The 13,454-nt window shown below is 40.9% G+C and overlaps 1 protein-coding gene across 1 annotated transcript in view; it reads right to left on the reverse strand.

Annotated features, from left to right (window-relative positions):
- The window catches only part of daam1a (dishevelled associated activator of morphogenesis 1a), a 72,576-nt gene extending 69,353 nt beyond the window's left edge, over window positions 1-3,223 (reverse strand). Inside the window, exon 1 of the mRNA XM_061235903.1 lies at window positions 3,204-3,223. The gene's annotated coding sequence lies outside the window, so the exon portion shown is untranslated. The remainder of the gene's footprint in view (window positions 1-3,203) is intronic.
- Between the last annotated feature and the right edge of the window lie 10,231 nt (window positions 3,224-13,454).

Genomic DNA, 13,454 nt, shown 5'->3' on the forward strand with positions numbered 1-13,454 from the left:
AATTCCCAGAAGTCTCCCCTCCCATCTCCATTACAAACCCCGCACAGTGGATTGCCCCTCCTCTCTTCTGGGACTGTGAAATTTAAGACCCATTTCACTGCACCTCCTACACCCGCCTCTCTCACCTGCGCCAATATGTGTGTGTGTGTGTGTGTGTGTGTGTGTGGGTAGAGCTTCTCATGCAATTATCCAAATAAATGACCAGATGCTCCCTCTGCTTGTCTGCCCGTCTCTGTTTGCGGAATCCACCAGGGATGCCTGGACTGCTCTTTTAGCCCTGTGGTTAACAATTCATGAGCACTTTGTCAATGGAGATGTCGCAAACATGCAGTTAAATCAATGTTAAAAACGGATAGCACTGATGTGTGTCCGAACGATGTGCATCACATAAAATTTCCCTTCATATTAACAGGAAAACAATACAGTTTATATAGCCTGGGAGGGCATTTTAAATCACTTCATATTCAAATGTACTATAGCTCCCAGCCACAAATACTTGATTTTTGAAACTTTTTTCTACTAGGCACTGTATGAAAAATCAGTTTTGTCTGGACAAATAATGACTCATTGCAAAGAGACCTAAATGCATTCATACACTCATGCAGGAAAATGAATAAATCCAATAAACTATGCTGTATTTATTATATGCAGGGTTCTTTGGCCATTCTTCGTGACAATATATGAGAAAGAATCCAACTGGATTTTTTTTTGGTTAATTAAAAAACATTTAAAACCAAATGCAAATCAATTACTTATTGATCTTTAGAGCCAATATTCAAATTATTTTAATCTCATGCCTGGCAGCTCATAAAGGCTAAGTTATTAATTAATTCAGTTCAGTACATTAATTCAATTTTACTCATTTAAATAAATCTACTCCACAGCTTGACAACTGCTGTAATTTGACATGGCATATACAGTGAATTACTGCAGGTGCACAAATGAGCCAGAAAGTAATAATCAATTAATTCACCCAAATTACGTGGCTCAAATCTCAACTCTGTGGTCAAACCACATAAGGGATGCATGCTTTAAGAAGCATATAGGTCTACTGTAATCTACTGTATCCCCAGACACATTCATGGGTTGACTCTAGACATTAAGCAATAGCAGACCTTCCGATTTCTTAGGACGAATTTGAGACAACAAGGAGCACAAACCACAATACCACAAGACTGGCACTACAGATGCATTCCCTAAAGTTGAGATAGCGCACTGGTGACCTAACATTTATAATTGGAGCCTTGTCCTACACCTCCTGTCAGCATTTTCAAAACTCGCCTGCACAAGCCTCTAGTTAATTGAGCAAAACAAATTCCCCCCAGCCCTGGATGGCAAGCGTGAGCGCCCTAATGCCAGAGGAATTCTACTCCCATTTTTCACAGAATGTTCCCAAAGATAAGGGAATGCTCGGCAGATTGGTCAGAGCGGTAGGGCCGGGGATTGGGAAACAGACACGGACAAATACATAGCTGATGACAGGAACTCTGTAACATGTCAGGAAGCTGGACAACTGCCTAGCATGTCGCACATTAGCGCGGTGCTACTAATTCAGAAGTACGGGCAACAGGAGCGCAAGCATTCAAACATAAATGCATCTCACGTAAACCTATGGCGTGCAAAATATGTGAATATGGATTAATGTCAGCGAACAACCTCATACTGGTGGGAAAGGGATAAGATGTGATCTTCCGTTAATGCACAGCCAGTAACAATGTTTTGCGTGTCACTGTTGTTGCAGAAATAAGACATTTTCTTTAATACATTTCATGCTACAAAAACAGGAATCCAGCCAATTGAAAAACGAAAGTTTACTTTTTGTTCATTTCTGTTGAATAGATACACTTAACTCGGGTGATTTATTTTGATTCATGAGAGTTACTGGTCGCCCACTGATCTCAGTTCAAATTAAACTGCTTTGTTGTGCTTCAGCACCTCTCCAGGCGGTGGCTTGGCTGCTCCAGATCCTGTAATGAGATTGGAGCCAGAGAGCGTTGGGATCTCATGTTCTGTGGCGATGCCAGCCACAGCAACAATGCCATTCCAGCCCCTGTACCAGGTAAGCCAGGAAAACAAAACGCTTCAGCCCACATGTGCTCCACGAGACAGCCCAGAAATAAATCTTTCAACAGCTGCACACATGGCAGTGTGCCTCCTCAGCCCCCGGAGTCTAATATCATACTGTTCCATCCCATCAGCTACAGATCAGGGCTTGTCTAATAATCTACTGTTCACAACGGCAAACGTCGATTAGCTATGTTCATCGTTATTCTTTCAGCTGAGATGCAATTGTTTAAAGCCCACAAAGGGAGAAATAACATGCACCCATGTACCATCAGATTTTAAAATAAATTAATGACAATTTATCGCACACTATTGCGGACACTTTATTGGCAAACAACAGCAGCAGACTAGAAGATAACTCATAATTCTCGGCACAAACAACAGCTCAAGTATGATATTTTTGAGATTGCCCAAACAGCTGCGTATAAAATGTATGTATTTGGATATTTATCGGTTATGATTGAATAACGCCATCTGGTATCAACCCACCGAAATTGAAGTAGCCAGCTTCAGTGCTGAATGTTTACAATACGCTCACGGTTTACTTTTTACTATTAAGTGAATGTTAACTTTGAACTGTCAACTTTCAAACTTTTTCACAATTCAGTTGTTAAGCCATCTGTTCTCTGAATTTTAATGCTTGTAATTTCACCATTGCTTTTTCAAAACGCAGCCGATCAAAATCAGATCATGTGAAAACTAATTTTGCAACACTCAACACTTGTTCGACAGTCTAAGCTTGGTTAGAGGCGGGTCGGAAGCTTCAGAGTTTCATTTAACAGGTATATGTTTTACTTTCCAAATAGTCAGCGAACTAAGCCACAAAACACTGGAGTTCAGTTTTGTTCCCGCTCTCGGAAAAGAACGCATTAACAGCATTTTCCAATACATGTTCAGATATCAGTTGATTTGCTATAGAATTCAAATTGTCAACCAATCACAAAACTTAATCGATGTCCCACGGGTTTTACAAGACATACCTTGAATTTGCATGTCTCTTCTTATAATCCCACCCATTTAACCTGAATATGTTAACATCTTTCCGAGGCACATAATAGCACAACGTAATTTATTTGTCATTGTGCGTATGGAGACAAATCGCTGTCACAGATTTCATTATGCGATAAAGATAATTTTACCTTTGAAATGATCCCATCACTTCAGCGAGCTCCGTGGATTCTTTACACTAGGAATCTCCCTTCACACAATACTACCGTACCATTCGGCAGTTGCAGGTGACATCATCCCTTCTGGCAGTGCGCATGGACCAGAGATAACAATTCACAGGTCTCACTGGGAATTGTAGTTCGCAAAGGATTCCGGTCATAGAACTGTACAGTTCAATGATTCGAGTACAACAAAAGGAATATAAAGACTTTTCGAGATATAAAGCCCTCTATGCACTTAGTGCATTCCGATATTGCCAGTCACATCGAAATAATTGTATTTGGTTAATCATTTATGACTGATCACTGACTGCAATAGAAGTACATGGGAAGGTATCCCAGTTACAAAATTCACAAACAGGCTAAGCGTGTCATTGGGTCTCTTGCCATAATTACCTTATAGGTTATCTGCAGCAATCATTGACGATCATACATTTTCAGAAACATAACATTTTTAGAATGTTATTTCTTATGACTTAGAAACTTTTGTTTTGTTATTTTTTAAAAGCATCGCTTTATTATTATTTTTTATTATGTGCCTAAGACTTTTGCACAGTACTGTAAATGGTAAAATAAGTACATAACTGCCGCTTCTGAGTTTCATCATAAACACCCAATTACTGTTGTGTGCCAGAAAACAGGATACCTTAGACACATGTAATCAGCCGACAAGCAGCAAAATAATCCAGTATCGCCTTTCTTTGGCCAGTCCACAGTCACTGAAGTGATTAGAGGTATTCATGGTATAGCTGCATTACCAGGTGAAAGGGTCAAATTTGGTTTTTACATTGTACTTGGTTTTGGTGTTAATACTGTAGTAATTGACTCCATTGTGAGAACAGGCAGATCTGGGATAACGCTCATACTTTGTTTAAACAATAAAGCCACGACAATACCTTCCAGCAATGACACTGTGGTTCAGCCTACAGTCTGGTTACACACTCTCCCTTTCTCCCTCTCGCTCTCTCGATTTTGGATTTGAGCGAGGGCCCCATTTTGTGCCTGCACTCTGTGGAAATCAAAGTCTTACTACTCCAGTGATACGTCAAGCAGTTCTCTCTCCCCCTCAGCAGCCCCTCGCTTTCACAGACACACTCTTTCTTGGTACAATACAGACACTTGTTTGTATCTCCGCCTCCTCATTTACCATTGAATAACTGGTATGACAGAAAGTCATGATTTTATCAGGAGTCAAAAACACTATAAGTGGTATTATGTTTCAGAGACAGTTAGTGTCTTTCAGTGGAGGTGTGATTAGGGAGAAAGGCTTCTAAATGGCAGGGCGGGGGTAAATATATAGAAGAAATGGGAACCAGGTTCCCTATTATTCAAGTTTAGAATGGGTGTCTGAAGGGAAACTGCTCATTCCCCGCGTATAATCTGAAATGGTTAATCAGTGCAAACAGCGGTGATTTGTTACTTGGGTGGATGAACATGTGGCTTTTTTGTTAGTGCAATTAAAGTGGCCAGTTGAGAGCCTGAAAGCTTTCAGGCAAAAGTCAACACACAGTGTGCTTGTCCCTGAAAGCCCAGGTTGTGCATCTCAACAGTCCTGACAGTTATATTGTTGGGGCGATTCATGGTCTTAAAGGGGCCAACAAGAAAGTGAGGAATGTGCTGGAAGAATAAATAAACACAAGCTGAAATCCTTTTTAAAGGGAAAAGAGCAGCTTACAGTATTCATTTACACACTGTACCTATCTAGGGCCCACTGTATGTATCTAATGTATCTAAATGTCAATTATTAAATTACACATTGAATAAGATATAACACACCCAGCCCCATGGAGTAAGAAAGCAGATATTTCCTGATACTGTCCTAAAAAGAATGTACCTTAACTGTGATTGGAGTGGCTAATGTGGGTTAATGTAGGACTGTCCGATGTAAATATGTTTTTCTACATCGACAATGACAGACACTGTGATTGAAAACTAGACCAGGAACCAGAGAAACGGTGTAAATGCCTTGTAGAACGAGTGTACATCCACCTCTTTCTTCCCAGGCTTATCCCATGTCTCACTCTGGGCACAGAATGGGGCTTCCATGGAGACGCTGCTACCACTCGCACAAGAATCTGGAAATGATTCCATGCACGAACCTTTCTCCCTAATCTGCGCTTATCCTTCATCTGCCTCAGAGGAAACAGTGATGAGGCACCGTGGGGTTACCAAAATCCCAAATCGGTTCCCGCAAAATGAGAAAAAATACCCTTCGGACAAGTGGAAAACGGTACCTGCAGAGCAGACGAATACCGGCGCTCATTTAGCCCGGCCTCCTTCAGCCGGAGCCTGTCCCAGCATGCTCGGCTTTCTTTTCTTCTTCTAATGCCTCGCTAAAGAGAGAGCCGGGTGCACATGCGCCCGGGTCAATATTGATGTTATTAGTCAGTGTTATTATTAAAAACATGCGAGGACTCTCCGTTTGTGTTGACATATCGCTCCGCGCTGCAACTCCAAAGGCGCGCAAAGAGGTTTTTATTTCCAGGGGTTTAACGGGAGAAGCGGTTAGAGCATGGCCGAATGAGCGAGGGTCGGGATCAGGCTGGATTTGTGATCCCGTGGAGTCCAGAAGCACACGGAGGAGGGGAAGTCTTGACACCATCCATGGGCCATCTTTTTACATGTATGCAGTTCAGTTATAAAGCCCGGTGCTTATAGCGTGCCTGCCATCTGCACTGCCTAAGAGCACAGGCCCGATGGTTGAACGCTGCACACGCGGCAGCAATCATAAAATGACTTCCTAAAACCCCCAGCAAAAGGCAAAAGCTTTAATCCAAACAGTTTCTGTTGGTTTTCCTTTCTATTTTAGTAACAAAAATATTAATACACTGCAAGGTTGAAAAAGTGAACCACAGAGTACATGGATAAATATAACACGTACAGACATCTTTATTCTTAATTTATTTATTTTCCTATTTCATAATGTGTGCATTTGGCATAGCAAGGCCGTGTTATACAAACATTATTAGTAGAAAAACAGAAGATAGACAATTATATTTTAACAAAAGAATAAAATCTTAGTTCGCATTGGTCGTCATAGTTTTTTATCTCAAAGTCCAACGATAATATTTAAATAGGTTTCACAACCCATTTGGAACAGATTACCCTTTAAAGGTGTCCCTGGAAGACATGTGGGTTCCTGAGGTGCAAAGAACAGTAAACACGCTTCACTAAGCAGACATAAAAGCTGCCTTCTCCCTGTCAATCTCCAGGTACATACTATCTGTTTCCCTACGGATGAACACGCTGTCAATCATCACACAGTCCACGCTGACAGTCAGCACACTGTCATAGATACCGCTGCCAGCAGTGTTTTTATTATCTTCTGCAGGAATTCAATAAAGCTGAGAACTTTTTTTAACTGGCCTTTGAAGATAGTCATATATTCCCAACAGGCTGTTCCATTTTAAACCTTTTCCCTCCTGTTATACTCTTGATGAGCCCTGATGTTCTCTCAGCTCTCCTGGTACCAGTGCGTTGGCTCAGAAAAAGAGAAACAATAACAGGTCCCTACAGATGCTCTGTTATTGGACTCAAAGTTCTTTGTAAAGAGCAACCAGAGACCAGAATGAATAGCCAAAATAAATGTGCTGAATTAATGATTATGATCCTTTCCCTGGATCCCAGATAAATGTAAAACAGCAGATGCTGGTCAAGGTGGCATGTGTCTACTGCATACAATACATCCTGGTGAGTTTTAGAGATGCAAGTCTGGGAAGTTTAGAAGAAAAGCAGATGGAGAAAGCAATACCTTCTCAGCATTGCCTCAAGATTCAATGTACTTCTATGCTGGCACATCACCCAGAACCAGTACCTTATGTACCAATGGACAATGATATTGTCATACAGTCCATAAAATGCCAAACATATGATGTTTCATACATTGTCGTGTGTAGTAAACATCACAATAATTTGTTTTGCCAAATCACATCTAACCCTAGTCTCAGTGGCTTCACAGTGTACTTTTAAACTTTCACTATTACTGTACATAACATGGAACAAAGTGGGATGTCTTTTTACTTCGCATTTAATTAACCCTGAATGGCCATTGCGCTCACAGTGGAAAACTGCTCCCTACAATTAGGCAAAAGAATGAGGTGGAAGCGTTGCACATTTTCCAGTCTTTTAATGAAATCATTACTAGGAAGGCAGTCTTGTGTTTCTCATAAAGTCTCATGTGCTTCCTGTTGGAGGAAGATGAACAGATACAGGCCCCATCTTTCCCTTTGTTTTCCCCCTGAGCTCATTTCCTCTTGGTTTCGGTGAGAGGTGAATATTAAAAACCTCAGTTGGCCGGTGGCATCATGTACAGAAGATGTGAAATTTGTCCATGAAATGAAAGGCATTCCATCTCATCATGCATTTCATTGGCAGAGAAGGGAAAATGCCTTTAAAAAGCCAGTCAATTGATTCATATTGAATTAATTGAGAATATAATACAGTTTCCATTTGGCAGAGGCAATAAATAATAATGGTTCCAACCGCAAATTAAAGTAATGCACTTTTAATTGAAACCATCTTGTTTTAAAAAAGTTATCAAATGAGTCATTTTCTGCATCCAGCAAAACAAACACATGGATTTAAACAATATTATGTTTCAAGTTCATTGGGTGCAAGTTGTGAAAGTGTCATCTGCCCTCATTTTCTGCTTGCCTTCCTCATGTTAACAAAGATTTAAAAATATTTTGATACCGTAAGTAAACTGCATAATTAGGTACAAATGTCTGAAAAATCTAGATTTTATAATGTTATTGTTTCAGTATTCTAATATCAGTTTACCTGCCTGGGTAATAGAGTATTGACTTAAATTAAGTTCGGGGAAACCGCCCTGTTTGCATGGCTATTATTTGTGAGGTCTGCTGTAAGTAAAGAGCTGTTTTCACTGTACATTGTAACTGGAACCACCTTTCGGATGAGATGATAAACCAAGGCTCTGACTCACTGTGGTCATTAAAGATTAAAGACCCTCATCACAAAAAGTAGTGGGTTCCCCGGTGTCCTAGATACATTTCCAGCCTGGCTCTTTCAACCTGCCACTTAATCATCCCCTGATTCAATTGCCAAAATGTGTCCCCTTGGTCTCCACCTCAGCTGGCATTCTGGCACAAAATGGCTGCTGTACATCACCCAGGTGGTTGCTGCGCATCAGCGGTGGTTAAGGCAAATTTTACCCTCAACACCGTAATGCCTTTTGAGTGTCTATATGCAATGCTCAGTTGATCTCCAGATTGAGCACAGACACAGGCAGCGATAGCACATAGAAGCACTGAACATTATAAGGGTGCACTCTGGGATGTTAATTTAGTTGGAATATTGGGGGGTTGAAATCCATAAACCCGGACATCTGCAACACTCTAGGGGTGTGTCAAAAGAACAGCTGTGACATTTCTGGTGAATTCTAATGGGAAAATATTTCAGATAACTGATCACTATATCGCAAACACAACATGAAATCCCCATCTTTATTATTATATTAAATATATTTTCTCATCCTCATGCTACAGTATATTGTTGAGGGGTTGGGGGGGTATTTGGGGTATTTAGCCTGTTTTGTGTATTGGGAGGGTTGTAAACCCTCTATCCCCTGATAAATGACAATGATAAATTGGGTGCAGTCTGCCTTGTGTGATAGTGCACAGCACGGACACAATTTCCCATGGTGCATCTTTCCTGAAAAAATTCCAGACTATTTTGGTTAGGTCAGACAAAAATATAAATAAATAGTGTCCATTGTAAAGCAAAGAACATGTCAGCTGTGGATTGGGCGGCGTGTGACAGACACAGTGAAATAGGCTTTCATCTACAGGGACACAGAGGCAGGGCCAGGGCCCGGGGCTGTTTCCTACTGGGATAATTGTGCCACTGTTTCCCAAGAGCTCCAGAGCCAAGCACGCAGCCACTGCGATGTCACGTTACAGTCTGGCTGACCTTCTCTGACACTGTGTGTGAAGAACACAAGCATTGTGGATAAGCTTTCATGCCACTGAATGCTGCTCTGTTGTTACACTGATATGTTTATTTGGCAACCAATTATGATTATGTGTATGTCTATCAGATACAGTACAAGCAGTGGGTGATAATGGCCACTGCCACTGATTATTAATTGGAAAAATATATATGATTTGCATGCTATAACATCCAGCCTGCTTAACTGGACCTCAGCCAACGAATCACGAGAAAACACCAATCTCTTCCCACCTAGCGCTGCCGATGTTTTTTACCCATGGACGAGCAATTTCTCAAACCGTCACTCACGAGTGGCGCTAGCATGCCATTTACGGGGAGAGACAGCGCACGCAGTGTCTGCCCTCCAGGGTAATAGACCATAAACGCGGCAGTAGGATTTCACCAGGTCGCCCTGGCTTAATTACAGGCCAGGCAGACCCAGGGTATGGTGTCCCCCCTGAGGGCCTGCAGCCAGGTGGGGCTGGAGCTAATGAAACTCACCCTGCTGCTCCTCCACCACGCAGGGAGGCATCATCTGGGGATGGTGCCTGTCTCTGCCCCAGCGGGGGACTGAAGGGGCAGTTAAGGAGATGGATGGGCTGGGTAAGTACGCATTTAGGATTTCGAATGGGCGGGGCTATTCTTTCAATGTGCGATCACCCAACACTGCAGAATAATAATCAGGAATCTGTCCAGCTGCACACAATTTATATGTCCTCTGTTTAAAAAAGCATACATACTAGATCATTCATTATCTATTTTCGCCAAAAGATTAGAGCCATCTCTGATTTGAACGATTTGGAATAATATTTACTTTTAACATAAATGACTATAATATTCTTGAAACATCACTGAAAAGGAATTCTGGCTATATGTATCTGTCATAAGTATTTTTGGAAAATTGTCAGAAGCATTTAAAATGAATAAACAAAACAAAAATATGACTTCTCATAATATGTGACCTGAATGGAATAAAGCGTGGATAATATTTACATTATGTATTACATCTGCTGAACTGGGAGACTTGTCTATCTTCTGTTCAGCTGTAATTCCTAATTTGCACTTTGACGTGATTCAGTGTTCGCAGCATGCATAAAACATTAACATAGCTATAGAAATAAAAAAGAAAGAATATAAAGAAAGGAATAGAACAATAAAATCCTCTGGCCAACATTTTAACGAGAGAAAGATTTAAATAATGCAATATCTGCTTTTAATTGAGACAAACAGCGTACTAAACCACTAAGAGCAACGGTATCCATGGTTACAGCTTGCGTTAGTTGGCAAAAAAATAACTGCAGCCTATCCACTCTTTACATCAACACGACAAGGGGAGGTACGAAGCCATGGCCTTGCATTAAAGGAAGCCTACAGCGCTGTACTGTATATAACAGCATTAGGTAATGCAATTAGGTCTGATTCAATCAGAAACAGCACAGAGCCAGGCACATCAAACCCAATAAAACCAAACAAATGAAGAGTGGAACAGTGGAATAGGCATGCTGCAGAGCCTCATCTGGAATGGGTTGCTGAATTCACTGCAGATAGTGTCAGCCCAGAAACAAAAAGGCAGTCGCGTTCAATCACCTTCACTTTGTCTCTATGGAGAAAGGAAGCACCCAGTTCAATGATAACGTTGCAATCGCATTGCTCCCAGTTTTAAAGAGCATTGTAGGCTTTTTGTAGGAACTGGAGTGTAACGAGTCACATACTGTATATTATTGGCTGCTTCTACAGATTTCTAAAATGGGTGCTGCCCATAGGACTGCATGGTGCCCAGACCATGCCAGTGGCTGTTAGCTCCATGGGGTCATGAAATTGGTGACTGCATCGCCCAAGGTATGGGAGGGTTCAGTCAGTTAAGGGTCCTGCTTTCATCTCTCTCTAGCAACCCCTATTGGTTGATGGAGCATGCTAAAGCCCCATAACAAAGGTCTTTCTCTGACTCCACTCTGCAAACTTAACTGTAATCTGCAGTGTGAAAAGAAGCTGAGTGTATCAGAGGAGAACCATGTCTAAACTCAGCAGTGAGGTTTGCTCATGAACACGGCCAGCTTTGCACATAATTACACATTCCAAATCATGATGGGATTTGGATATGTACAGCCGCACATTGAGTGCATATTATTATAAATAAATATGACATAGATAAATACAAAAGAATGCAAAAATTACATCACAGCTGATTGCAGTTTCCATTCCATTCATACTTTCTGCTCATTTAATCTTTTCCGCTCAATAACGGAGTATACAGAGGTTTGGAGTCACTGCCAGAGAAGGTTCTCACAAAGTTCAATCTTACACCGCAGAAATGCCGGTCACAGAAATGCCCAATTGGGCATGTCTGGATTGCCTGATTTGTCAAATACTGATTCTCCTCGGCTGAATCTGAGCATATTTAGTGTTTTGTGTCTAACACAGATATGAGTAAATGTAAAAATACATTCTAAGCATATATTTTCTTTATGTTCATTTATGGGCTGTAATGAATATTCTTTCTGTGTTGTCCTTCATGGTTGTTCTGTACTGTTAATTAGAATCAGCCAATAGTGACTTCAGACACGTTCTAATAAAGTATCACTGAATAAGAAAACAAAGGCCCTACAGTGGAGCTGTTCTTCTGTCTGCACGGAGACCTGAATCATGAGACACATAATGCTCCACTTCTCCTGCCCTGACCTTCACAGCAGCAGCAGAGGGACAGGTCCCTAATAACATCACGTGGTCACTAATGTTCCTCTCACTTTCCCACTCAGAGAACGAGACAGAGACACTGGCCAACGCTGGGGCCAATCATAGTGTGCTCACTCAGCAGCTAAAGCTCTGCCTCCGGGGACTATGGGTAAAGAGACCCATTCCATAGCCTTTCATCCCATGCTGAAGGACCTTCAAATCCTGCTGTTCCTCCATTGCAAAAAATTTTTTTTTAAGGGCTAGAAAATTCTCTAAAAAAGAAGAATGTTGATAAATTAGTCCAAGCTATGTGGATAATTAATAATTTTGAAGATCTCACTCCTTGACTCACCACATGAGTTGATATTTTGGAAATGCAGTGTTTTTTGAAATATTTAAAAACAAAAATGTCTTTCAGGCAGTGTTTGCTATTACTCTCTTCAGGGAGAATTACACACCAATAATGGTGTATTCAAGCAGCAGAGATTGGAGCTGCCACTTTAATTTGGTCAGTGGATAATAATCTTTTTTACTTGTCAGGCAGTGACCTTTCACATTACTACTGCAGTATAGTCAGTCTAGTCTCTTGATGGATCTATTAAGAAAACATTAATTTGCAACATTTGGATTTCATCTTCATTAACGACAAAAGCATGATGATATGTGATCAGCTTTGCCCATCATATACTGTGGGACAGAAAAACAATAGGCTTATCCCTGGGTTAGTTCTTGACAGACATGCACTCTTACCTCTGCTATACTACCTTACACACCACACTGGTATACCACACTTGAGTTGTACAGTCACTTTCAATCAATCTAGTACATAGCATCTGTACTCTACATTACTGCACCAACACTGGGTTCCACTCCTGCTCCAGACCTCATTTTTCATCACCAATTTTAAAATAATTAGTAAAGTTCAGGTATACATGTTTATTCTTTCATGTTTGCAGGTGCTTCTCTGCCCAGGAGAGGCTTGAATCATTTCAAGCAATGGCACTGAAAATACATATCTTGTTGCCATCATCATGGCAAAATGAATCTGCAAATATTGAATGTCAATTAATAAAATTCACCATGCAACCCTAACAATAATACTTGCTGAAATGAAACCCCTTGGCTAGAGTCAAACGATGGCATGAAATAAAGGTTGAATTTAAAAGTCATTTCCTTTGATGCCGGGGGTGGAGTTATCCCTGCTTATTTACCCTAAAACAGGGCCCAGACAGAATAACAGGGGATTACGTGTAAAACGGTGCTCGTGAGGAGGGGTAGTGGAATTACAGCAATGCAAGCAGCTGGCAGTGCAGTCTGAAGCAGGATAGTTAGGGATTAGGATCTAAAACAGAATTGGGATTGAACTAAAAAGGGTCCAACCCAAAATGGCTTCCTTCTCAATTCTATGGCACCAAACCACAATATACAGTAAGAGAACAGTTAAAAAAACACAACTGTGAAACGCATAACTGCCTTTACCTTAAAATCATGAAAGAACTAGATTTGTATATCATTCTCCATACAAGATGCCTGTGAGACATTTTTCTGAGAATCTTTAGTAACATTACTAATCTTTGCTCTAAGCCGTCAAGTGTATTATCCTGA

The sequence above is a fragment of the Conger conger genome, chromosome 1 (genome assembly GCF_963514075.1).
Source record: "Conger conger chromosome 1, fConCon1.1, whole genome shotgun sequence".
Classification (NCBI taxonomy): Eukaryota; Metazoa; Chordata; class Actinopteri; order Anguilliformes; family Congridae; genus Conger; species Conger conger.